General features: G+C 35.7%; 1 protein-coding gene and 1 non-coding gene across 2 annotated transcripts in view; one reads left to right on the forward strand and one right to left on the reverse strand.

Moving 5' to 3' along the window:
- BMPR2 (bone morphogenetic protein receptor type 2) overlaps positions 1 to 27,371 on the forward strand; it is a 203,418-nt gene that overhangs the window by 123,422 nt on the left and 52,625 nt on the right. The gene's annotated exons all lie outside the window — the stretch shown is intronic.
- Positions 2,524 to 2,647, reverse strand: LOC112849173 (U6atac minor spliceosomal RNA). The gene has a single exon (XR_003222598.1). It is a non-coding gene; the product is annotated as a U6atac minor spliceosomal RNA (small nuclear RNA).

A 27,371-nucleotide genomic window follows, 5' to 3' on the forward strand; every position in this document is an offset into this window, starting at 1 on the left:
ATCTTTGTATAGTTGTATTAGTGATAAAAACACATTTTAGGGGTGCCTGGTTGACTCAGTTGGTGGAGGATGTGACTCTTTGTCTTGGGGTCAGGAGTTAGAGCCCCATGTTGGGGGTAGTCTACTTAAAAAAGAAAAAGAAAAAAGAATAAGAAAAAAATGCATTTTAGATCCTGTTTTTTGTTTAGTAGACTAGTATTTCCTAGGTTATTGTGTATGTTTCATAGTCATCAGTTTTAATAGCTGTATAATATTTCATCATCTAGATATTTTCCTTATGCATTCCCCTGGTTTTGGACATTTAGACAGTTTCTGGTTTTTTATTACAATAGGCATCCTTGTATATGTAATATTATATTAAATTACAGTTACCAGAATTATAATTTTTTATTAAAATTTTTTTAATGTTTATTTAATTTTGAGAGAGAGAGAGTATGAGCAGAGAAGGGGCAGAGAGAGAGGGAGACACAATCCAAAGCAGGCTCCAGGCTCTGAGCTGTCAGCAGAGTGCGATGTGGGGCTGTAACTCAGGGACTGTGTGATCATGACCTGAGCCAAAGTCAGACGCTCAACTGACTGAGCCACCCAGGCACCCCCCCAGAATTTATAATTTCTATATCCAGTGGCATCAGTATTAAAATTCTTCGTTTATTGTCAGAATGCTTTTCCATTGGTGGAAACAGTTCACATTCTTCCATCAGTGATATACTAGAATGCATATTTCATCATATCTTTATCAGCACTAGTATTGTTAAATAAAACTTTGCTGAGATCATTTTGAAAAATGATTTGGATTGTTTTTATCAATGAGGTTCACATGCGTTTTTTTTTTTTTTTTTTTTTTTTTATGTTTTTATTTTTTTTTTGAGGGAGAGAGAGAGAGGGAGAGACACAGAGTGGGGGAGGGGCAGAGAGAGCCGGAGACAGAATCTGAAGCAGGCTCCACGCTCTGAGCTGTCAGCACAGAGCCTGACATGGGGCTTGAACTCACAGACTGTGAGATCATGACCTGAGCTGAAGTCAGATGCCCAACTGACTGAGCCACCCAGGCACCCCCGTTTTTACTGTTTTAATTTCCTATATTTGTTGTTCATTTGTAATATTCTTTCTCAATAATGAAACTAATTAGTTTTGAGAAAAATGATTTAGAATCATTGGAAATCTAGTCATTTCATCCCTTCTCAGTTTGTCTTGATACCATAGGGATGACAGGAGCTACATTTTAAGTAGTAATTTAACATGCATTTGTAACATTAAAAAAATTTTTCTTTTGAACCTTGGCCCTTTCTAAGGAAACACCCTTAATAGCTTTCATTAAAAGTTCAATGCTCATTTTATAGCGCCAAATTGTACATTAATCAAGGTGTTAAAATAAAACTTACAGTGAAACAGTATCTCCATACCTCACATGACATTTTTGTGATGGCTATTAAAGCTTTGCATTTGCATAATATAGATGCTGTCACATCTATAAATTCTTTGAAGATGTCTCCTTAATATTTGGGTAGTTCAGTCAAAAATAAACCCTTTTGGGGGAGCCTGGGTGGCTCAGTCAGTTGAGTGTCCAACTTTGGCTCACATCATGATCTCATGGTTTGTGAGTTGGAGACTCCCATCAGGTTCGCTGCTATCAGTGCAGAGCCCACTTCAGATCTTCTCTCCCCCTCTCTCTCTGCCTCTCCCCTGCTCATGCTTTCTCCCTCAAAAGTAAATATTAAACATTAGATAATAATAATTAAAAAAAACCCTTTGTCCTATTGAGTAACGATGCCTAATACTCAGGTTGAATGGTCATTCATTGAAATGGTTGTCTTTAGCAGATTTGATTTACAGTTTATCTTTTTTTTTTTTTTTTTAACTTTTTGCTTATTATTGTATTGACAGTAAATGTCAGATGTTACTATTTGGGGCCCAAACAAAAAAAATGTTTTAAACTTTTATATTTGAAGTTATTTCAAACTTATAAAAACTTCCATATACCTTTTATCCACAGATTCACCAGTTATTAAACATACTGGTATATTTGCCTTATTATTTTCCCTTTCTCTATATACATATGGATATCACTATTTTTTTTCTGAACCTTTTACGCAGAAGTTACAGGCATCATACCTAAATTTTCACATATTTTGTAATTGTCCCCTTGTCTCTTTTATTAGATTCATTTTTTTAAACATTTTATTATAGTTGACACATAATGTTATGTTTGTTTTAGGTGTACGACATAGCAATTCAATATCTCTATTTAATGTTCACCACAAGTGTAACTACCATCTGTTGCCATACAACGTTATTACAATATCATTGACTCTATTCCCTATGCTGTACCTTTTATTCCCATGACTTAGTCATTCCATAATTGGAAACCTGTATCTCTTTCTCTCCTTCACCCATTTTGCCCATTTCCTTACTCCCTTTGTTCTGGTACCCATCACTTTGTTCTCTGTATTTGTAGGACTGAATCTTTTTTTGCTTGTTTATTCATTTGGTTTGTTTTTTAGATTCCACACATAAGTGAAATCATAAAGACGATAGTTTGGTGCCACAAAGTACATGGCAATGCCTTAAACCATATGTGTATTGTCAGGCCTGAGGGCCTCTTACATCTTTGTTAAGGGGCATGCTAACTTATCCTTTCATACAACACTCTTCTATGAGATTCTAAAGTCTTTGGTGATAAGGACTTTTTATTAATGCCCCTTTGTCTCCATAGTGACTCATGCAGTGTTAGGTATGTAGTAGTAGAAGTGCAGTAAATGTTTGTTAAATAATAATTTAATAAACAAAGGGATATATGCTAATGTATAAGTTTGGAAATATTTTCAAATGCTTGAAAGGAATAGGATTTGTTATTGTAATCTGGCAATAGTGAATTCAGTGGATTCACTCACTAATGGACAGTTATTTATGAAAGCTGGTTGCTACTTTCAAAAAGGACAAATAGTTCATGAGATACCAAGTGTAGACAAAAAACAATTATTAACTCCCTTATTTTAGATTCATCATGGTAAAGTACAAAAAAAGCCCTACTTTTTCCTGTTCTTGTTTGCCATCCCAAAAATGAAACACCAGATTTTAATTTTTAAAATAATTCAGGAATATAGAAAAATTTTCCTAAATAGATGCTGTTACATGATCTTATATTCAGAGACCCTTACTCAAAACGTGCAATTGTGGCATATTTTAATACTGGTAAAGAAAATGATGCACAAGTAAGTTACGGCTTTTTAAAAGGTTATGTTCTAGGGAACAACAGAAGGTACTTAATGTTCTCTGTTTAGCTTATTCATTTCTCTCTCGATTGTTTTCAGCTGAACAGTTTACTTCCTGACATCAAACTATTCATTGCTGTTACTGGAATTATATCTTTCTCATCAAGTATGCATTTACACAATATCCAGAACCATGTTTACTTGCCCTCTTACTGCTATACCTCATACACTGAGTAGGGTTAGACCTGGTGGCAGTGAAGAAATAAATATATGGGTGACTGAGAATAACAAAATATAGCTCTAGCTCTCTTTCCTTAGAAAAAGCTTATTTTTTGTACCAACCTCAGTTGAAGCTGAAGACCATAAGGTACTTAGTGATAGAAACTAAAGCATATGAGAGCAGGGAATCTTTAAGGTGGGGCAGGAGTTGTCAGGGAAAATATGACAGACTAACCCATGGCCATAAGTGAATATCTGTAATTTTGCTGAGCCACAGAGTCTTATAATCATTTCAAGATTACTTTGATGTGGAGTTAGAGGAGTGGAGAAAAGTTATTCCACTTAACCTTTAGTTCATAATTTTTTTTTTTTTTTTTTTTTTTTTTACAGATTAAAGATTTTATGTAGCCTTATAAAACTGCCCTATATATATTTTTGGAGACAATGAGATAGGGCACAAATTAATTATTTAATGAGTTTTGCATCATAAGATACTTGCAGTAAACTTAAGATTCTTATAAAATGTTCCAGATGGGATACATGTGGTAGTGAAATTTTAATTGACTTTATCAGGATTATAGACTTACTAGACTGAGCAGTCTCTTTACAATAAAAATATAAAAGAAATTCAGGCATTTAGCATATAGTGAAATCAAAACTAGTTAAATAATACTTTGAAATATTTATTATGTGTCAGATGTTGTTCTAAGTGTTGTCTATGCATTAAACTTTTACAATTAACCTTTACAGAAACATATGAAATGGTTACTGTTACATTCTTACTTTAAGTTGAGAACACAGATACGTAATTTACCAAGTCACACAGCTAGTAAGTGGAAGAGCCAAGATTCAAACCTAGGTGTTTTGACTCCAGAATATTTGTTATTAACCATTACTTTCTAGTGTTTTTAACTGTTACTCTTCATAATCAGTTGTTATTAATTATTACTCTTACACTCAAACGGGGGGGCCAGTTTATATTTGTTTGCTCATTCATTTGGAAGGAAGAGAGGTAAGATCATTTTGAAAATACTTGGTTACATTTCTTAAAATTTAAGGACTCTTTATGATTTTTGCACCATATCTCTGTACCACTGAGTATCATAACATGTTTTCTATATTCACATGACATATTACTTTATTATTTAATATTTTTCTTCAAATGATCTCATTAAAAATTATATGTCCTTTAAAGGGAAACTTTCCGTTACTACTACAAATGGAAAGCCAATGTCATAAGTAAAGGTAACTTTAATTATTTATCTAAAAATAAAATAAGAAAACTAAACCATATTATATATACTAGGTAGCTGGATGTTGTTGTTTGCCAAATGGTCTGAAACTTGAAGCTTACTTTCTCTGTGTTAAAAGAGAATAGCAAATGTTTGAGAGGTAATAGAGATACATTGTCACCAAGTTGAGGTTTTCTTCTTTTATAATTAGAAGAAAGGAAGCTAACTTTCATTATTACATGTCCATGTACCACCTAAATCCAGAAGTCTGACACTTCAGCAGAGTGAACTGTATTATTCTGAGTCTCTTCAAACCATAAGAGACTTTGTAGTATTCATTTTGTTTAAAAAGAAAATCAGTCTTTAAGTAAATTAATGTATATTTATAGTATTTTACTTTCTTATCCCCTTAATTCATGCTTATGTGTTTGTAAATTCCCAGAGTTTGAAAGAAGTGTATAATTACTGTAAGGTTTGAACACTTATTTTAGAACAGCTTCTTGATAAGTTTTCTGGAATTAGTGTAATTAACCTCCCTAACTACAAAGTAAACAAAGTAATTAAGTTAGTAGAAAAGCAGACAAAAACTTGTCATTTTCTAAAAAATTAAATAGACTTAAGTTGTTGTATATGATGTTCAAAGTTCTCCAATGAAAGTCAGTATAAAGATATAGAATACTTTTATTTTCTTTTATTTAAATCATTCATTAAGTTGATGGTTATATCAAATTGATGAGAAAGATTGAATAAAGGTTTAAGAAGTCACATTCTAATTTATGCTGTGTGGTTCAGATTAAGTATTTTAACTTCAGTGTCTGGCAGCAAATGTCTTTATCTCACACCAAGCTAGAAAATAGAAAAGAAAGCCTACATTTGAAGAAGCTGACATATGGCATAGAGCCACAGATAGGTTTTTAGCTGTTGTGAATTTATAATGATTTTTCAGTTTTTACTGCTTCTATGACAGCATTAAAGTGATTAACTAGACAAAAGGGAAATAAGGATGGCTAGAAGTCTTTGCTTAGTACTTCATGAAGCATTTTAGCAAGAGACAAAACAAAATATGTTGTTCTTTTTTATACTTACTAAAATATTAGTGGGGTGCTTGGTGGCTCAATTGGTTAAGCGATCTATTCTTGATTTTGGCTCAGGTCATGATCTCATGGTTCACGAGTTCGAGCCCCACATCGGGCTCCGTGCTGACAGTGCAGAGCCTGCTTGGGATTCTCTCTCTTTCTCTCTCTGCCCCTCCTGTGCTCGCTCTCTCTCTCTCTCTCTCTCTCTGTCTCTCAAAATAAATAAAATAAACCTTATAATTTTTTAAATAAAATAAATAAAAAATAAAAATATTAGTTGAGGGGCACCTGGGTGTCTCAGTTGATAAAGCATGCAATTCTTGATTTTGGCGTAGGTCATGATCTATGTTTGTGAGTTTGAGCTCTGCATCGGGTTCTGTGCTGACAGTGTGGGGCCTGCTTGGGATTCTCTCTCTCTCTCTGCTCCTTCTCCACTAGCATGCTCTCTCTCTCTCTCTCTCTCTCTCTCAAAAATAAATAAACTTAAAAAAATGAGTGGAGAAAGGGTGGTGCAAGAGAAGTAAAGTATGTATCTTTCAGAAAATATTAGTTTTTTAATGTAATAGTAACAAGATTTTCTTTCTTTTTCCTTCTTTCTTCTTTCTTTCTTTCTTTCTTTCTTTCTTTCTTTCTTTCTTTCTTTCTTTCTTAATGTTTATTTTTTGAGAGAGAGACAGAAGCAAGAGGGTGAGCAGGGGAGGGGCAGAAGAGAAGGGAGACACAGGATCTGAGGCAGGTCCCAGGATCTGAGCTGTCAGCACAGAGCCCATTGAGGGGCTCGAACTCACTGCCCATGAGATCGTGATCTGGCCCAAAGTAGGATGCTTAACTCACTGAGCCACCCAGGTGCTCCACAAGATTTTTTCACATATTATGTGGTGTTGGTCAGTTTTCATTCTAAAGTTTTGCTAGCTCTGCCCTATTGAATCTCACTTCTAATCCATACCTACATATTTTGTCCCTATTCTCTCTCTCGCAAAACAAAACAAAACAAAACAAAACAAAACAAAACAAAACAAAACAAAAAGTAATCCTCCATGTTGGTGTTTTCAAAATTTTTATTATTACTTGATTGTCCTGATGAGCAAGGCAAAACCTGTGACTAATTTGGCTTTACTGACAAACTCAGTGGAAACATTTGGTCTGTAAAATCTAAGACCCAAGCCTGTATGATGGAATTAACTGGTATTTAAAAATAAATGTCTTCTGAAATACTAGACAAATTTGGATGTAGAAGCAAGATATAATTTCCGTGTGTGTATTTTAACATATGTAATTTTTCTTGCCTTTTATTTCCAATTCATGTGTGTTCCTCTCTACCTGCCTTAACTGTTTCTCATTTCCTTGTAGTATCTCTCTGATCACTGACAATTTTCTGTATATGTTCATGTAGAAAAACTGATTATCCATTTAATAAATATTTAGTGGTTTCATCTTCCAACATAACATAAGAAGTAGAGTCACAAAAACATGAAAATACTTCAAAAACATTCAAAACCAAGATGAAACTAGGCTTGATTTGAATAGCAACTGGCTTTATAGTAGTATGTTGTTTTTTTTTTTTTAAGTTAAAATACAATTGGCATGTAACATTCTATTGGTTTCAGGTGTTCAATATAATGAGTCACTATTTGTATGTTTTGCAAAATGATTACAGTAAGTCTAGTTAACATCTCTCGTGTGTAATTATAAAATTTTTTGTTCTCGTAATGAGAACTTTTAATATGTACTCTCTTAGCAACTTCCAAATATGCAGTGCAGCATTATTAACTACAGTTTCCATGCTGTACATTTTATCCCCATGCCTTTTTTTTTTTTTTTAACATTTATTTATTTTTGAGACAGAGAGAGACAGAGCATGAACAGGGGAGGGGCAGAGAGAGAGGGAGGCACAGAATCCGAAACAGGCTCCAGGCTCTGAGCTGTCAGCACAGAGCCTGACGCGGGGCTCGAACTCACGGACCGTGAGATCATGACCTGAGCCGAAGTCGGACACTTAACCGACCAAGCCACCCAGGCGCCCCTATCCCCATGCCTTTTTTATTTTCTAACTGGAAGTTTGTTCCTTTTGACCCTCTTCACCGCTTTCACCCACTCCTTTCCTCTGACAACCACCAATCTGTTCTCTGTATCTATGAGCTTGGGTTTTGTTTTGTTTTGCATTCCACGTGTAAGCGAGATTATATGGTACTAGTCTCTGTCTGACTTATTTCATATAGCATAATGTCCTCAGGATCTGTCCATGTTGTAAATAGCAAGATTTCTTTCTATTTTATAGTCGAATAATATTCCTATGCACGCACACATGTGCACACACACACACACTCACACACACACTCACCCATTGATGGGACATGTAGGTTTTTTCCAAATCTTGGCTATTGTAAATAATGCTGCAGTGAACATAGGGGTGCATACATCTTTTTGAGTTACTGTTTTTGTTTTCTTCAAATACCCAAATTGAAATTGCTGGATCATGTTGTAGTTCTATTTTAAAACTGTTGAGGAACCTCCATAGTTTTTTCCATAGTTGGTCACACCAATTTACATTCCCACCAGCAGTGCACAAGGGTTTCCGTTCCCACATCCTCACCAACACTCGTTATTTCTTGTCTTTTTGATAAATAATATTTAATAGTAGTTGAACAGATACAGTTTGGTTGGAAATGCATTGACAACTCAAATACTGTTATAAGCTCTTCTCAAATTGTCTCTGTAAAAAAAGTACATTGTGTTCTAGCTATAGTATAAAATAAGTTAGCCTGATCAGCTGCTAAAAAAAACAAGATCATCTAAGGGGGGGGGAAGTGCATTGTTTCAGAAATATTCACTTGATTCTTTGGGAGGTATATAGCATAATGATTAAGAGCTTTGGCTCTCAGTCTCAGTGCATGTGTTAAAAACCTTGCTGTTCTACTTGCTAAACATATCTTTAAACCGGTTACTTAGCCTCTTTCTATATCAGGTACCTCATATACAGAGTTATACTACCTATTTTATATGATTGTTGTATAGAACAAATGAGGTAGTGCATATAAAGTGCCTACCATATACTAAACATTTAATAAGTAATAGTTATGATTAGGAGAGAACTGTCCTTAAGTCTTTCTAAAAACCAGCTGTTACAAACATCATTCCTCGTTTAATTTTCCTTTACCATTAAGGACATTTTTTTGCTCATTTTTATTATATGAGAGCCTATATTCTGTGACCTTTTTTATTTGAAGAAAGGATTGTTTTTTGAGTTTCTTGTGAAATGTATTCAGGTTCCTATGTCTTTCTCAGTTGAGAAACAGAACAAAGATAATATTTTCTCATCTTTCATTAACTCCAGCCTCCACTAAAAAAAGAGCCATACGGAGTTATCTCTGAAACAATGAATTATTCTGCTTTATTTTTCTGAGGTATATACTTTTTTTTCAGGGTTTTTAGCAATGAATAAAATAGTCTTCATTATTCTTGGATTCCATGTTTATGACTTCTCTTACTTGCTAAAAATTTATTTGTAACTCCAAAGTCCATACTCATGGCGCTTTCTTGGTCATTCACAGACATGCACATAATAACAAAAACTTGCCTGACATGCCTGTTCCCAGCTGAGGTTGATCATGGACATGTTCTTGCCTTCTTGCTTCAGCTTTCATACTGGAAACAAGTGTCCTTTTCAGCCTATTTAATGGACTTTTTTGCATTTTTGCTGGTGATTTTTCAGTCTAAAATGGCCCACAAGTGTAGGGCTGAAGTGCTGCCCTAGTGTTTCTAAGCACAAGAAGGTTGTGATGTACCTTACAGAGAAAATAAATGTGTTAGGTAAGCTGCTTTTGGGCATGAGCTATAGTGCTGTTGGCTGTGAGTTCAATGTTAATGAATCAACAATATACAGTATATTAAAGAAAGTATATTATATGTGCTAAATAGAAGCACATATAAGAGAAGGTTATGTATTGATGGGATTGGTGAATATGTTTTGACCAGAGGCTGACAGGACCCTAACCCTGTATTTCCTATAAGCGCATTGGTTCAGTATATGCTAATTCAGTGTGTGCAATGACTTTATATAACGTAACTACCATAAATAATGAGAAACAAACATATATATACAGTTTTCCCCACTTTGTGAAAGTAGTATGTTCCTATGAAACTTTGCTAAGTTGAAATTTTTTGAGCATTCCAAGACCCCAAAAAATAACATCTCTTAGGCTTTCCTAGTATCTTAGGACACATCTTGCTAATGGATACACAGAATAAATCAAGATAAAGAACAAATGCTCACAAACACAGTTCACAGCTATGGCAGCTTGATGCTGAGATGCTGAGCGTATTTCCGGGGGAAAGAGCTTTTGGTGGAACCACTCTCACTGCTCAGGTTGTGTACTGTTCCTGTAACAGCAAATGCTGAATGCTACTTTCACTCTTTGACGTTTTTTATTTTAAAAAAATCCTCTCCAGATTTAATTTGGCTAGTGAAAACAGGTACTGTGTCTTTCATGAAGCAAAGTGATGTAATTCAAACTTTCAAAAAGTGGAGGATACCAGTTTATTGTGGTAGCCAGCTTCTGACGTGGCTCCCAGTGATCCTTGCCTCCTGGTATTCCCACCTCTGTATAATCCTGTCTCCCTGAATGTAGGCAGGACTGAGTAACTTGATTCTAACAAAAAGAATATGACAACGGTGACAGGATACCACTTTTATAATTAGATTTTAAAAGACTGTGAGTTCTATCTTGCTGGTATCTTGCTCTGATGAAGAGGGCTGCTTGTCAAAGAATTGAGGTCTACTTTCTGCCAAAAGCCAGAGAGGAACTGAAGCCCAAAGTCCAGCAACCTGCAAGGAACTGAATCCTACCAACAACCACTGAGTGAGCTCAGATACTTGCCCACTTAAACATTGAAATAACTTTGGCACTGACCTAAACCTTGACTGCAGCCTTGTGAAAGATCCTGAAGCAGAGTACAGTTAAGCAGTGTGTGGATTCCTGAGACACACAGAAACTGAGATAATAGATGTATATTAAGTCAGTATGTGTTGGGGTAGTTTGTTATGTAACAATAGATAATTAATACATATGTAGTTAAATATTTATAGTTATGTATCAAGACCTCTGAACATAATGTATGTTTATTGCATGTGATGGAGCATGCAATAAAAGGTAATACCTTTTAAATAAAAAGTGTTTTGACTTTTGTCAGCTTCTATTCTTGCCCCTCAATGTTAAATTATTATTTTCTTTTCACTTCCAAGTTTTTGACAGCAGTGACCACAATTCCTTTTTTTATTACTGCTTTTTCCTCTGAAATTTTTCATATGAATTTTCATATGAAAATTTCTGTATATAGAGAAAAAAAATTAAGGCTATTACAAGTGTTATCTGATGTTTCCCTGTAGATTCAATAATAATTAACATTTTCAAGTTTGCATGGCCAAGGATATTTTTTAGTAGGGCTGCTATTTTGCATTTTGGATAATAGCTTAGTTGTGCAAGACTGTTCCAAATCTTGAAGGATTTTATTTATTATCTATCTATTTATCTATTTATTTATTTTTAAATATTTTGAGAGAGAGAGAGGTTGGGGGCGGACAGAGAGAAGAGAGAGAGAATTGCAAGCAGGCTCCATGCTATCAGCACAGAACCTGACAGCCTGGGGGTTCGATCTTCTGAACTGTTAATCTCATGAACTGTGAGATCATGACCTGAGCTGCAATCAAGAGTCAGACGCCTAACCAACTGAACCACCCAGGCGCCCCTAAATCTTGAAGGATTTTAAAGTCCCTGGTCTAAGACTCACTAAAGGCTATAGTCCTCCCATCCTAGTCATGTGGCTGCAGTGTCACTTGAGGTCTTCTCTGTCTGGCCTCAGTATCAAGGAGTAACATCTACTCAGAATAAGTTATTCTCATAGTGGATTACTTGATCACAAGGAGTACAAACACAATGAAAAAAGAGTTACTTTCAAATTTTAAAAGGCAAATTTCTTTTAGCACCTATTTATTTGTAGCAGGATTCCCACACAGAGAGTCGTGACACCAAGGCTTTTCTTTCTAGGAAACAACTTTATTTGTGCCGGCACTGCTCAGTTGGGTTCGTACCCAAAGAACTGAGCCCCGAACGCCACATGGAGTAGATTTATTTTTTTCTTTTTATTTTTTGTCTCCCATATATGGTAACACACACAAACATGCAGTCTGATTAAGTGGTCTCATGTTATAAAGTCCTGAGGGATGTTGTCACGTACGCACATAGCCAGGTTACCTTGAGGGATTTTTTTTTTTTCCCTTAGTGAGGGGACCCTACCACATATTTAGTATTAACTCTGTTTTGTATGTTAAAAAATGCTCACTCCTTTTAAAATAAAAATTGTTGTATATTAGAATGGACATCCAAAATGTACTGCAAATGATATAAATAAAAATTATTTTTCACTCTGCTAGCTTTTAATGAAAATGTCTTAGTTATGTAATTTTCTACATTGTTTAATATAGCCTGTCAGTTATTGAGGATCAATACATTTTCTTTTTTGTTAAGTCAGTGTTTTTAGTTGATAACTTTTGAAGTGTTGGATCTATCAAAGGATTAGAGCTACAGAACAATCATTTAAAAAGCTTACTGTGGTTTGTTTTGCAATTTGATGAAATACTAAGAGAATTCATTTTAAACTTAAATTGCTTTTATCTCATCTTTATCATATAGACATCATAAGATCAGTAAGGCTTCTTTGTTTGAAAAGTTATATAAATTTGGATTAAAAATAGAACTTCCTACATTGTACAGAATGTCACCAGTGCTGCTTTTTTTTTCATTAAAAAATTTTTTTAATGTTTATTTATTTTTGAGAGAGAAAGAGAGCAAGCAGGGGAGGGATGGAGAGAGAGGGAGACACAGAATCCGAAGCAGGCTCCAGGCTCTGAGCTGTCAGCACAGAGCCCAACATGGGGCTCGAACTCACTAACTATGAGATCATGACCAGAGCCGAAGTCAGATGTTTAACTGATCGAGCCACCCAGGCTCCCCATCCATTGCGTGCCTCTAAGGTAGGTTTGCAGACAGGAATATGTAAAGGGACAAAGAAAGGGACATAAAAGAGAAGGAAGGGTAAAAACAGAAGTGTCTGTGTTGGAGAAAGATACAGTACCAGCAAGAATTACCCTAACTCCCCTTTGGCCTTACCAGTGTCTCGGTATTTGTCACTTTACCTCCCTGTTCTCACCATCTAAGGAGTGGGGTTTAATGGGCACTGGACAAATATTCAGGGATAGTTTGGGTGAGAATATCAATAATGGTCTGATGAAGACCTTATTCCTTTTACTGTCCTTTTAAGAAAGACCAGATGTGCATGTTTAGAAAGGTCCTTTAAAGAATTGTCAAATAAGATACTGTAGATATTTTGAGGGTAAGGGATGAGGGAACAATCTGAGAAATATGGAAAGGATGAATTAAGGGTTTCAGTGGTTTTAAATGTGGATTAAGAATGGTCTTCTGCAGGCACCTGGTGGCTCTGTTGGTTAAGTGTCCAGTTCTTGATTTCGGCTCAGGTCATCATCTCATGGTTTTGTGGGTTTGGGCCCCGCATTGGGCTTGCACTGACTGCGCGCAGCCTGCTTGGGATTCTCCCTCTCTCCTTCCCTCTCTCCCTCCCTCTCTAACCCCTCCCTCACGTATGCTCTCTCTGTCTCTCTCAAAATAAATAAATAAACTTTAAAAAACAAAAGAATGATCTTTTGAACAGTGCTGATTTCATAAAGCCTTGTCTAAAAAGACACATTTTCCTCTGTCCTATCTCCCTATCTGTAAGCTTTTTTTTCTGCTCTGCTCCTACACTAGTGCATCTTTTAATAACTCTGGCCTTCTTGGCTGCTAGCTATTGCCTCTGCTGCCAAAACATTAGAAACAGCAAGAGGATACGCAGCTTTTCATTTGTCTACTTTGTTTAATATTTTTCTCTTGCCAACAGAATTGGGTACTTTAAAAGTATTAAATATAACTGGAATCCCAATGTATACATTTGTGGAATGTTTCTATGAGCGTAATAGGGATTAGCTACAATAATCTCCTAATTATCATTTTAAGTCACAGACTCATTACAAGGAAAAATAACTGCATTTGTTATATAGAAAAGCAACCCTGAATTAATTTCATGTGCATACAACAACATGGTTAAATCTTTAAAACATATTGAAAACAAGAAGCAAGACATAAAAATTCCATTTATATAAAATTCAAAAATAGGCATAATAAAACCCAAAACCTAAGCATACAGAGAATGTAATACTATTAAGAAGGGCAAGGAAATGATTACCACAAAAGTCAGAGTAGTGCCTGTTACTGGAAGCAGAAAGGCTGTTATGAACAAGAAGGAGCAAGTAGGAGGTTTTTATGATCCTAAATATTCTATTTCTTGTCATAGCTACATGCATGTTTACTTCATACTAATTCACTGAACTGTACATTTGTATTATAAACACTATTGTGTATATGGGATTTGTTTCATAATAAAAATGGTTTAAAAAATAGGAAAACGGGAAAAACTAGAAAACAAATTTAATAGGCAAAAAGCTGTTTTTCTGTACACGTCTTTCTTGCTTTCCTTATAAGACTGAGCACATTACTATCATAATTAAAAGAACATCAAATGGGGGAAGTTATATGTACAATGCAACTCATATTTTGTTTTCTAGTAATAAGCAAATGACTGGAAGATAAATTTCCACTTTTATACTTGGATTATTTCATGGTCATTTTCTGAGAACAAGAGCCTTTAGCATGAATTCTGGATTTAGAAGTATCATTTGTAGACCAGTTAGGAATTGAGTAGGGATCTCTGAGTGATTCACCTCTTTGGTTTCATTCTGTATTGTGAGATTTTAATTTTTTATTTGTTTTTGTTTTATTTTAAATACCAGATATTGTAATAGTTACATTTCCATGTTAATTTAGGCTTGAATTGACAGTTCTTACTTATTTAGGTTACTGATGTTTTCTAAGAAGTATTAAATAATTATTTTCCAAAGTTGTTGCATGGAGTAACAACCCTTTTGTTTTATCATATCTATGTATAAAGTTAAAAAATAAAATATCAATAGAAAAAGGCAATTTGGCCTGGTAGAATTATATCAAAGATATTTTGAGAACATTTTAAATGTTGTTTTCTTTACTCTAATGAATCTTTTTTATGATAGCATAGTGTAGAGATTAATCTTTATCTTCTGTTTTCTTGTATTTACTAAAAATTCTTAATCTGTTTACCTAAATGCTATTTTATCCTTCTGTTATTTAATGACTATTCTAAGAAATATAATTAATTTTGTTAGTTTTAATTCATTCTTTAATGAAGGAAATAAAATACTAAAATTCAGTCTCTTCTAACCACAAAACAGCTATTTTAAAGAAATTAGAATCATAAATACTTACAAGGTTAAAAAAAAAAGAAGGATAGGCATTGAATGTCTTTTCTGTGTTTTCTTGTCAAATCTCTCTCCCCCCTTTTTTGGTTTAACTCGGATTGTTTCTCTTTTTCTTTCCTTTAGTTTTCCATTATTCCTTTTATAATTCAGCCATAAAATGCCTGGACTCAGCAGAACATGAACTGTTTTTGTTATTGTTGTTATTTATTGTGTTTGTTTCTTACAAGCTAGGTCTATTCACAGTGATTAAAGAGACAAGTTAAATTTAAAGTAGTCTTAAATATTCAGTATTACATACCAACTTGGAAAAGAAATAAACAAGAAATCTGCTTCCTCTTAGTTTGTTTTTTTAGACGTTAAACATAAACACTAATCTGATTATGATTACTATATAATTACCATTCCAAACATATTAGAATAAATCAACATTGTTTATTCCTTGTAAAAATATTTGTTCAAAACATTGAGCTGCAGAGTATATCATCATTACAGAAATGATATTTAGGAATCTGAATTATTTTGTTAAGGAGTTCATTTAACTGATCACATTGAAGGTTTTGATTTTAAATGTTTTTCTGTTTTTATGAATAAGTACCTTGCTTTGAAAAAATGTTTTTAAACCTAATCCCTAATTTGCCTTTCCACACAGAGTTGTAAAAGATTAAGGAGCCAACAAAACCACCAGTGTGTTATAGTTAGGATTTCCTTTGTTGCTTGCTGCACATGCAACAATGTTGTTCTTTCTTTGACACAGACCCAGACAAAGGCTGAGTGTAGCAAGGAAGCAGACAGCACGCCTCCAGTAGTAGCCCCTGCCTGGCTCCAGGATTTGTAAACAGAAACATCCCAGGCTCCAATAAGGCAGACAGCGGTTCCCTGTCTGTTCTGCATTCAGGAAGTGCTTGCTTGCATAAACCCAGCCATTGCACACAGGCATACATAGCAGTATTTACATTTGGCTGAGTATTTAATTGAGAAAGCTAATAGGGAGGAAAAAGAGGGTTTATTAGAGCTAGGGGAACAAAACAATTTAGGGTATAGCATATATGTTTAAAAGAGAAAGATTTTTAAAGAAACAAAAAACAAAAGTTATGAGTTTTCTAGTCAAAGGCCTCTTTTATTGCACGCATATATGAATGCACATATTGAAATATTTTTCCTGGCAGTTTTTCAGGGATCTCATATTTTTAGACCATATGACATATCCTGGAAAGTTTTTTATTTGAAATATTAACCATTGGCATGGTTTTTTAACATATTTAAAACAATTTTTAACACTTTTCATCTTCACTATTCTATAAATTAGTAATTCCTATTTCAGATTTTGGATGAATGAATATTTTTATGTAAAAGCTATATTGCATTTTCTTTTGTAAATTTGAGAATAAAAGCAAAGAGAATGCTAAACCTTCAGAAAAAAATTAGAAGATTCATACAGAATTTTGGAATTTGAAAGACCTTAAAAGTTACCTGTGTAACCACTTTTTAAAAACTAGTTTAATTCATTTTAATAGCAAACTTACAGGAAAAGTGCAGAAGACAGACGACATTAAAAACATGTACTTACTTGTATGTAGGACAACTCAGAAAAGTGTAATGAATGGATGGAATCTACTGTATGATAAAAATGCTGCAAACACTAGTTTCTGTCGGTAAGAAATTTACTTGTTTTTAAAAAATCCAAATGCTAGGGTTGTCCAGAAACATTTGCAGGTTTATTTATAATTGTTATAAAGTTAAACTGCTGAAACTTGTTCACTGAAACATTTAGACTGTGCCAATGCTTTCTGTCCCCTCACTTACATAAATTAACATACAGGGATGCCTGGGTGGCTCAGTTGGTTAGCGTCTCACATCATGATCCCAGGGTTGTGGGATTGAGTCCTGTGTTGGGCTTTCCACTGATCATGGAGCCTACTTGGGATTCTCCCCCTCCCCCTCTCCTTCTCCCTCTCCCTCCCCTTTTCCCCACTCACACATACTCTCTCTCTTTTTAAAAAAAAAAATCACATACAAATGAAAATGGAAAAACTACCAGTACCTGATTTTTGTCCCCTATTTTTCCCCTTTCAATTATATACTTAGGTAGGTACTGTTTTGTTTTATTTGTTTTTAAGGTAGGTACCTTTTGACCTTATGGGGGAAAATGTCTAACATTCAGAACTACCAATAACAGGAAGAAAGAAAAAAGTGGGTTTTTGTTGGTGTCTAAAAATGAAATGTTTCCAGGGCGCCTGGGTGGCTCCGTGGGTTAAGCATTGGACTTTGGCTCAGGTCATGATCTCACAGTTTGTGAGTTCAAGCCCCGCGTAGGGCTCTGTGCTGACAGCTAGGAGCCTGGAGCCTGCTTCAGATTCTGTGACTCCCTCTCTCTCTGCCCCTCCCCCGCTTGCACTCTGTCTCTGTTTCTCTCAAAAATAAATAAAATGTTAAAAAATTTTTTAAATGAAATGTTTCCTGTCATAGTGGATTCTTAAGCACATTCTCCACATGTGTGGTGTGCTACTTTGGCATAATTGTTACACATTTGGCATGGATAATACCCAGGCTGGTGTCTTCAAAAAAAGGACAACCAAACAGGCCTCACTTACCTCCTGCAAAGCACCAATGGCTACACACTCTGGAAGTGCAGATCTGTTTTGACATGGTGAGCAATTTCTCACACCAAATGCTGGAAAGGAATACTGGGAATCAGAATTTCATTGGATTCTGATAACATCTTAATTTCATGGACTATAACTGTATCAAGACTGTAATGATGAGGTCTCTTTAAGCAGCAAAGATGCTACAAAATTTTTGTATTAAAACTCACATAATTTTTAGAAAAATCTTTTTAGTCTATTTTCTTATACTTTACATTCCTTTATAACAAGTTAGTCCAGATTATAAAAAACATTGTCAAGTACATTAACAACATCAAAAAGAGCAGAAAAAGGATGAGATGGAAAAATTGGAAATCAGATGTAATAATTTAGAAAAACTCAGTGGTCCAAGAGTCCCTAATAGATTCTAAGAGTATCACTGTAGACCAAGTGCTATTCAGCATTATAAACCCAGTCATATAAAAAGAAATTTGCTTTAATATGTCTACTTTAAGAAGGCAGGAAAAATGTACATTGTATTTTTAAGAGTATTTTATACAAAGTGGTTCAAGTTTAAAAACATACTTAATTGCAGATACTCATTGGCTTCTTTTTCCAGCAATTTTGTATCTTGTACTAATCATTTTTCAGTGACATTAATAGTCAAGGGAAATTGCCCCTTTTGGGGGATGGGTTGAAATAATGAGCTTAGTTTTGAGTATGTTGTATATATATCTCTCTAAAATATTCAATGGGAAACAAAGTATATTTGTTAAAGAAGCTCTGTACGTACATGAATTGATTCACGCAGTATTTAATCCATGTATTTCAGAAATCAGTCCAGCTGCTGTATTTCCAAATCAAAGAGCTTTTCCTGGTACACACGTTTCTTCTTCCTTAGCTGAACAGTTGAGTCAGGTGGAAGGCAGAGACTCGTTTTCTTTGTTCCCTGTTAAAAATTACTCAGAGCTTTTGGGGCGCCTGGGTGGCTCAGTCGGTTGGGTGTCTGACTTCCGCTCAGTTCATGATCTCATGGTTTGTGGGTTCAAGCCTCATGTCAGGCTCTGTGCTGACAGCTCAGAGCCTGGAGTCTGCTTCGGATTCTGTGTCTCCCTCTCTCTCTGCCCCTCCCATGTTCTCACTCTGTCTCTGTCTCTCAGTAATAAATAAACATTAAAATTTTTTTTAAATAAAATAAAATAAAAATTATTCAAAGCTTTTTAAGTTCCAGCTCCTCACTGTTGGTTTAGGTAATCAATATTTGACTCTCCTCTAGTTCCCTACTTAAGAATATCTTTTGTTAGACAAAATGTAAAATGTAGTACCTCACATTTCTATTCAAGTAGTTTTCCTCAGGGATTATCTGTATATGACATGCAGAGGAGAAGATACCACTCAAGGCTATCTTGCCTTTTATTCCAAGTAAAACCAGCACTTACGTTCTTACGAAGCATGTTTAAATCACACCTTCTATGAGGTGCTGGGTGGCTCAGTCAGTTGAGTTCTGACTTTTGATTTGGCTCAGGTCACAATCTCACAGTTCATGGGATCAAGCCCCAGGTTGGGCTTAGTGCTGACAGTGTGGAGCCTCTTTGGGATTCTGTCTCTCCCCCTGCCCCTCTGCCGCTCCACTGCTCGCTCGCTCTCTCTCTCTCAAAACAAATAAATACACTTTAAAAATACACTTAAAAGTAATCACACCCTCTACAACCTTTGTTTATGGAGAATAAGATGTCTTTTTTTTTAGTGTTCATTTATTTTTTTTGAGAGAGAGAGAGCACGCTTACACACAGGGGAGGGGCAGAGAGAGATGAAGACACAGAATCCCAAGCAGGCTTTTTGCACTGTCAGCATCGAGCCTGATGCAGGGGTTGAACCCATGAACTATGAGATCATGACCCAAGCCAACATCAAGAGACTGAGCCACCCAGGCACCCCAGGATGGCTTTTTAATTTAGATTGCTGGCCCCTGTTTTTTTTGTTTTTTTTTTTTATGGATGTTATCCATAAAGAGTTTGATACCATAATTTATTTTAAAGATAGTACCATGCTTGTTAATTTTGCTGAATAAAATATGGATCGTTTGCAGAAGAAAAGGGACCTAACTATATATTTTGGATGTCTGTCATTGCTTTGTAATCTGGGGATGTTGTTAACAAAGCCCTTTCTTTACATATAGATAAATGCTGAAAAGGGTGCTATTTGAATAGGCACACACATATGAGGAACATTCCTTGATTTACAAAAGCATTTATTCCTTTTGGAATCTGTTTGCAGTATTCTTGTTGGCCTCATGATCAGCCCCAAGCTTCTGCTCATAAACAGCATTCCAGACCTTTTTTTTCATATCAGGCTGATCTATCTGCCTCATGGTTTTTCAATAGCCCATAATTACACACAACAGTTTAAGTGTACTTAAGAACATCTTTTAAGTGGTTTTGTCTCCCTTATTTACTTTTGTGGTTCATTCTAAAGAAATCATTTGATTATCTTACGTTGATGATTCTTCTAAGATTTAGATAGCCCAGTGCATTTGATTTATTATATGCCTGTTTCAGTAATCTTACCTTTTTTAAAAAACTTTTAATGTTTATTTTTGAGAGACAGAGAGACAGAACATGAGTGGGGGAGGGTAGAGAGAGGGAGACACAGAACCTGAAACAGGCTCCAGGCTCTGAGCTGTCAACACGGAGCCTGATGTGGTGCTTGAACTCACAAACCGCAAGATCATGACCTGAGCTGAAGTTAGACGCTTAACTGACTGAGCCACCCAGGGACCCCAGTAATCTTATCTTTGAATATTTTGGAATAAGGAGCGAGCAGAGGATAATAGTTTCTCTTTGGGTAAACTTCCTGGCCATTTAATATGAACTAGGATTCAAAGGTAACAGTATGAAAGTGCTGTGAAGTTGATAAGATGCCTGTAGTAAGCTTACATTTTGTAGACAAAGGAAAATAGGTTGAAAACTATCATTTTATTATGCAGTTTGTTTGGCATAGAGGGTAAGAAGGATTTGTATTTCTTCAGTAAATCTTATGTTATCATATACTAGAATTTCTAAACTCAGACTTTAAGAGAAGCTGGGACACTAAAAGTAAGATGTTGGAGGATAATTCTTTTTTTTATTTTAATTTTTTTTATTTCAGTGTAGTTCATGTACAATGTTATATTAGTTTCAGGTGTACAACATAGTAATTCAGATAATTCTTCATTGATAACAAAACAGGCACACTCTGTATCCCACTAATGAAAAGGACAACTCATGCACAAAAACTGGTACGACACTGTGAACCCCTAGAAAGCAAGAAGTGAGCTCTTTTAAAATGATGGCTGTTGGTTTTTGGTTTTTTGGGTTTTGTTTTTTTGTTTTTTTGTTTTTTTTTCTGCTTAGAATAAAAATAGGGCAGGGGCATCTGGGTGGCTCAGTCGGTTAAGCGTCCAACTAAGGTCAGGTCATGATCTCACCATCTGTGAGCATCTATGAGTTCAAGCCCCACGTCGAGCTCTATGCTGACAGCTCAGAGCCTAGAGCCTGCTTCGGATTCTGTGTCCCTCCCTTTCTCTGCTCCTCCTCCACTCACCCTCTCTCAATCTCTCAAAAATAAATAAACATTTAAAAAATTTTAAAAAAGAATAAAAATAGTGCATATTATTGTAGAAAATTTAGAAAGTACATTTATAAAAATTGCTCAAAATCTTTGTTAACAGGGGCGCCTGGGTGGCTCAGTCGGTTGAGCGTCTGACTTCAGCTCAGGCCATGATCTCACAGCTCGTGGGTTCAAGCCCAGTGACAGGCTCTGTGCTGACAGCTCGGAGCCTGGGGCCTGCTTCGGATTCTGTGTCTCCTTCTCTCTCTGCTACTCCCCTGCTCATGCTCTGTCTCTGTCTCTCTCAAAAATAAATAAACATAAAAAAAAAAAATCTTTGTTAACATTTAGGTGCATTTTATTTTAGTCTTTTTTCTGTGTGTGTTTTATAGTAAAATATATCATGTAAAACATAGTTTAACATGAAGTATCATCAAACCTGTGTCAAGGAAAATATCCCAGATGACCGCTGTATTTTATCTCTTCTTAATCACAACTCATAATTCCTTCCTAAGGATAGCTATTATTCTGACTCTTATGATAATCATTTCCTTGCTTTTCATAGCTTTTCTATGTTCTGATATATGCCCAAGTTTAATGTAGTTTAATTGTTTCAGCTTTTGAATTTTATATAAATTAAATCATAGCATCTTCTTTGGTGTCTTGCTTCACACAATATGATGTTTTAAAATTTTGAGGGGCGCCTGGGTGGCGCAGTCGGTTAAGCGTCCGACTTCAGCCAGGTCACGATCTCGCAGTCCGTGAGTTTGAGCCCTGCGTCAGGCTCTGGGCTGATGGCTCAGAGCCTGGAGCCTGTTTCAGATTCTGTGTCTCCCTCTCTCTCTGCCCCTCGCCCGTTCAGGCTCTGTCTCTCTCTGTCCCAAAAATAAATAAACGTTGAAAAAAAAAAAAAAAAAAAAAAAAAAAAAAGAGTCGGAAGCTTAATCAGCTGAGCCACCCAGGTATCCTGATACTGACTCTTGATTTTGGCTTACAGCATAATCTCACAGTTCATGAGATCAGGTCCTGGTTCGTGAAATCGAGCCCCGTTTCATGAAATTGAGTCCTGCATCGGGCTGTTAACACAGAGCCTAGTTGGTATTCCCTCCCTCCTTTCTCTTTCTTTCTCTGCCCATACCCCACTTGTGCACACTCTCCCTCAAAATAAGTAAGCTTTAAAAAAATTGTGCTATTGAGAAAACTATAGTTCTTCTGGTATTTTTTGTTTGTGTTTTGTCTTTTTAAAAACATAATGAATACAAGTCAGTTCTGCTGTATAATAGTCTATTGTATGGCTATACCACAATTTACTTTTCTATTCTCTTGTTGATATATATTTATTTTTTTTCTAATTTTTGTATACTATGAATGATTCAGTTATCAACATTCTTGAACATATGTCCTGGTTCACATGTGCACAAAATTCTCCAAAGTATATAACTAGGAGTAGAATTGCTTAGTCATTGTGTGTATGTATCTTCAGCTCTAGTAAATAAAGCTGAACTGTTTCCAAAACAGTTGTACCAATTTGGACTACAAGCAGAAGTATATTAAAGTTCTGTATGCCAATACTTTTGCTCTTAATAATTTTTTATGAGGTTTAAAAAAGGTATTAAAATATAAAACATCACCAGCAAATAATTGAGAGGGTTGGAAAAGTATTCTAAAGTCTTTCTATTGCCCAGAAAACAGATGGGCAAAGGCAAATTGTCTAAAATAAGATAATAGAAATAAACACAAAGATGTCACTAATTATCTTAAATGTAAATGAATTTAACACTCCAGTTGAAAGACAAAGAGTGTTTGGATTGATTTTAAAGCACTAGCATCCACTTGCAAAAGAATGGAGTTGATCCCTTACCTCACACCATGTACAAAAATTAACTCAAAATGGATCAGTAACCTAAATATAAAAGCCAAAACCATGGAACTTTTAGAACTTCATGGCCTTGGATTTAGCAGTGAATTCTTACCTATGACACCAAAACACAAGCAACAAAAATAAAAATAGACAAATATGGACATCATCACATTTTAAAACTTTTGTGCCTCAAAGCATGTATCAAAAAATGAAAAGATAGCCCACATACTACAACATGGATGAACCTTGAAAGCATTGTGCTATGCTAAATGAAATAAACCAGACACAAAATAACAAATATTACATGATTCCACTTATATGAAATATTAGGAGTAGGCAGATTCATAGAAACAGAAAGTAGTTTGAGGTTACCAGGGGCTGGGAGAAGGGGAGCATAGGGATTTATTCTTTAATGGTTACAAAGTTTTTCACTGGAGTGATAAAAATGTTGTGAAAACAGGTAGTGTTAATGATTGCACAGCATTGTCACTGTAATTAATGCCACTCCCTTTTACAATCATGAATGGTTAAAAAGGCAAACTTTATATATTCATCACAAGTTTTAAAAATTAGTAATGTAATATACCAAAAACCATTAAATTGTACACTTTGAATGAATTGTATGCTATGTGAATTATATGTCAACAAAGCTTTTTAAAAAAAACAAAAATTAAAAACACACTAATAATCCTGTTTAGTTTATTTACAAGAGATACATATAAATCATAAGGATACAGAAAGATAAACAATAAATTGGTGGGGAAAATATATGAATATTAGATATATTAATATCAGATCAAATGGACCTTAAGGCATCAAACATTACCAGAGACAAAGAAGGGGTTACTTTATAATGACAAATATTCATTTAACGGAAGATAGAACAATTTAAAATTTGTATGTAGTTAGTAATATAGTTTGAAATACATGCACCAAAAATGGATACAACTAAAAGAGTAGACAAATTCTATTCTTAATTATAATGGAAGATTTTAACACAACTTTCTAGTATTGATAAGCAGTCAAATATTCAATAAACAGAAGATTTGAACAACTCAATGAACATACAGAAAGATGTTCACAAGCTTTTTTTTTGGTAAGCAGTGTAGTATAAACAACATAAATTGGAGGGTTCTTTATGATCTAGGACAATGTTAATTGAAAAGAAGCAGACCACGGGGCGCCTGGGTGGCTAAGTCGGTTGAGAGTCCGACTTCGGCTCAGGTCATGATCTCACGGTCCATGAGTTCAAGCCCCGTGTCGGGCTCTGTGCTGACAGCTCAGAGCCTGGAGCCTGCTTCAGAATCTGACTCCCTCCCTATCTGCCCCTCCCCACCCATGCTCTGTCTCTGTCTCTCAAAAAAATAAATGTTGGAAGTTGGACGCTTAACTGACTGAGCCACCCAGGCACCCCTCAAAAGAATTCTTTACATCCACTAACATTTCCATTTGGCTTTTTTATATCTCATCTGATGTTTCCCATCTGTTCATTCATGTGTCCACTTTTTCCACTATATTTTTAAACACATTTATCATAGTTATTTTTTAAGTCTGATATTTTCGTCATCAGCGATTGTTTCTGTTGATGACTTACTTTTTTTAATGTTTTTTTTAAATTTATTTTGTTTAATTCTTTTTTGAGAGAAAGAGAGAGAGAGAGAGAGAGAGAGACAGAGAGAGAGAGAGAGAGAGGAGAGAGTGGGAGAGGGGCAAGAGAGAGAGAGAGAGACACAGAATCCAAAGCAGGCTCCAGGCTCCAAGCTATCAGCACAGAGCTCAGTGCAGGGCTCAGACTCACGAACTGCAAGACCATGACCTGAGCCAAAGACAGACACTTAACCAACTGAGCCACCCAGGTGCCCCTTAATGTTTATTTATTTACTTAGAGAGAGAGAGAGAGAGAGAATGTGTGTGTGTGTACGTGAACAGAGGAGGGACAGAGAGGGGGGGAGAGAGAATCCCAAGGAGGCTCCACGCTGTCAGTGCAGAGCCCCATCTCAGGAACCTTGAGATCATGACCTGAGCCGAGGTCAAGAGTCAGACACTTAACAGACTGAACCACCCAGGTGCCCCAGATGACTTACTTTTTGAGATTGAACCAGATTTTCTTCTTCACATCTTTTGACTTTTGGTTTAGTAATGAACATTGTGGATAAAAGAAGAGTCTAAAATATTTATGTTCAGAAAAAGATACATGGTTTTGTCAAGCTACTACAATGAAGGGCTAAATGAATGTAGTCTGTTAGCTGTATCTGGGCTTTGCTGTTGGCTTAGTTTGATTCATTTCATTATAGGTTTCAAATGATTTGAGGGCAGGATGAACATTCGCCTAAGTTTGGTTTAAGACCTCAGTGCTTATAGGATTTCTTGTAGTTCTCTTTCTATGCCTTTAGTCTTTGGTAAACCCTATACTCTGGCACTTCAGGAAAGAACTCTCACAACTTTTTTCTTTTTTTAATGTTTCATTTATTTTTTGAGAGAGAGAGTGCAAGCAAAGGAGGGACTGAGAGAGAGGGTGACAGAGTAGCCAAAGCTGGCTCCACGCTGATGGGCTGACAGCAGTGAGCCCAATGTAGGGCTTGAACCCACGAATCGAGAGATCATGACCTGAGCTGAAGTTGGACACTTAACCAACTGAGCCACCCAGGCACCCGAAAACTCTCTAAACTTTAATACCCCTTGGCCAACCACAGTTGGACACTGTCTTGTAATCAGTGAAAGCCAGCATTGCCCAAAAGGTTTGTCTCAGCTCTCTTGCCCTTCTCAGGCTTCAGCAGGCCTTGTGTACCCACACTTAAGAGGGTTCTCTCAGTTCTCTTGTCCTGCCTCTATTCATACTTGTGAGTACTTGGTAAAGGCCTATAGAAAAGAGTTGGCAGGTGATTGTAAGCTCTTTTTGTGTTCACAGCCCTAGATACTCTTAGCTGTCATGCTATCCAGTACTCTTATGCTTTAAGAATTTGTTAAATGTTCAGCTGTTTCTTCCTACTCACATCTATGGGAGGTGTCCTCTTCAGCTCACTGCATCATCAAGGATAAAGGCAGTTTTAGAAATCTTCTCTCTTAGAAAAGGGTTGTAACTTACTAGTTTTTTTTAATATACTGGTTTCTTTGTGTCATTAGCTTTTAATGAGCTTTAGAGAAAAGATTTTATAGGTTTATTAAATGACTTGTTAGGTGTCTTGGCTTGTTATTAGGGTAGAAGCAAAATTTGCTGGCATCCTTTTACATCTTAAGCAGAATTGGAAATAACTTTTTCACATTTAAGCATATCTGATGTGATATTTCATCCTATCTAAACAACCAATAATTGAAAGACTTATCCTTAGGATGTAAGGGGGAGGGGTGTTTTTTCCTACCACTAAGAAAAACACTATCAACTAATTGTAAAATGCTGTCAATTGCTTGATGCATCCCACCTTAAGAGATTTTTAGATGAGATCAGTGTCAAAATTGATTAAATATGGTGCTTGCCATTTGCACACATGTGAACTTATTATCCTGGTAGATTATCCACTCAACATCAACTCCTCAATGTTTCTGTCAACAGGCCATTTGAGGAAATGAGTTCTGTTGTTTGAAAACTCTACATTGGATGGCAAAAATGTTGATATTGCTAAGGTATAGTGTTGGGTAATTGAAGATTCTATGTACTTTCTACTTTTGTGTATAGTAGGAAGTTTTTATAATGAAAAGATTAAAAATAAAGCAAGCAATCTCCCGTTGGCTTTTTCTGGTATGAACAAGAAAGCAACTGCATTGGGGTGACTGGCTGGTTTGTTTGGTAGAACATGGAGCTCTTGATCTTGGGGTTGTGAATTCAAACCCCATGCTGGGTGTAGAGCTTACTTTAAAAAAGCAAGCAAGCAAGCACCTGCATTAACATTTTTAGATTGGATATCAGTGGTTGGGAACAAAATTCCAGAGATGATAGTGGAAAGCTCTCTTTTAAGAAATGCTGTATTTTTCTTCTCAATTATGTTTTGGGATGCCTGGGTGGCTCAGTTGGTTGAGCATCCAACTTCGGCTCAGGTCATGATCTCATGGTTTGTGGGTTCGAGCCCTGCATTGGGCTTTGTGCTAACAGCTCAGAGCCTGGACACTGCTTCGGGCTCTGTGTCTCCCTCTCTCTCTGCCCCTCTCCTGCTCGTGCTCTGTCTCTGTTTGTCTCTTAAAAATAAATAAACATTAAAAAGAATTA

Source organism: Puma concolor, chromosome C1, assembly GCF_028749965.1.
Source record: "Puma concolor isolate L17-30 chromosome C1, mPumCon1.1.hap2, whole genome shotgun sequence".
Classification (NCBI taxonomy): domain Eukaryota; kingdom Metazoa; phylum Chordata; class Mammalia; order Carnivora; family Felidae; genus Puma; species Puma concolor.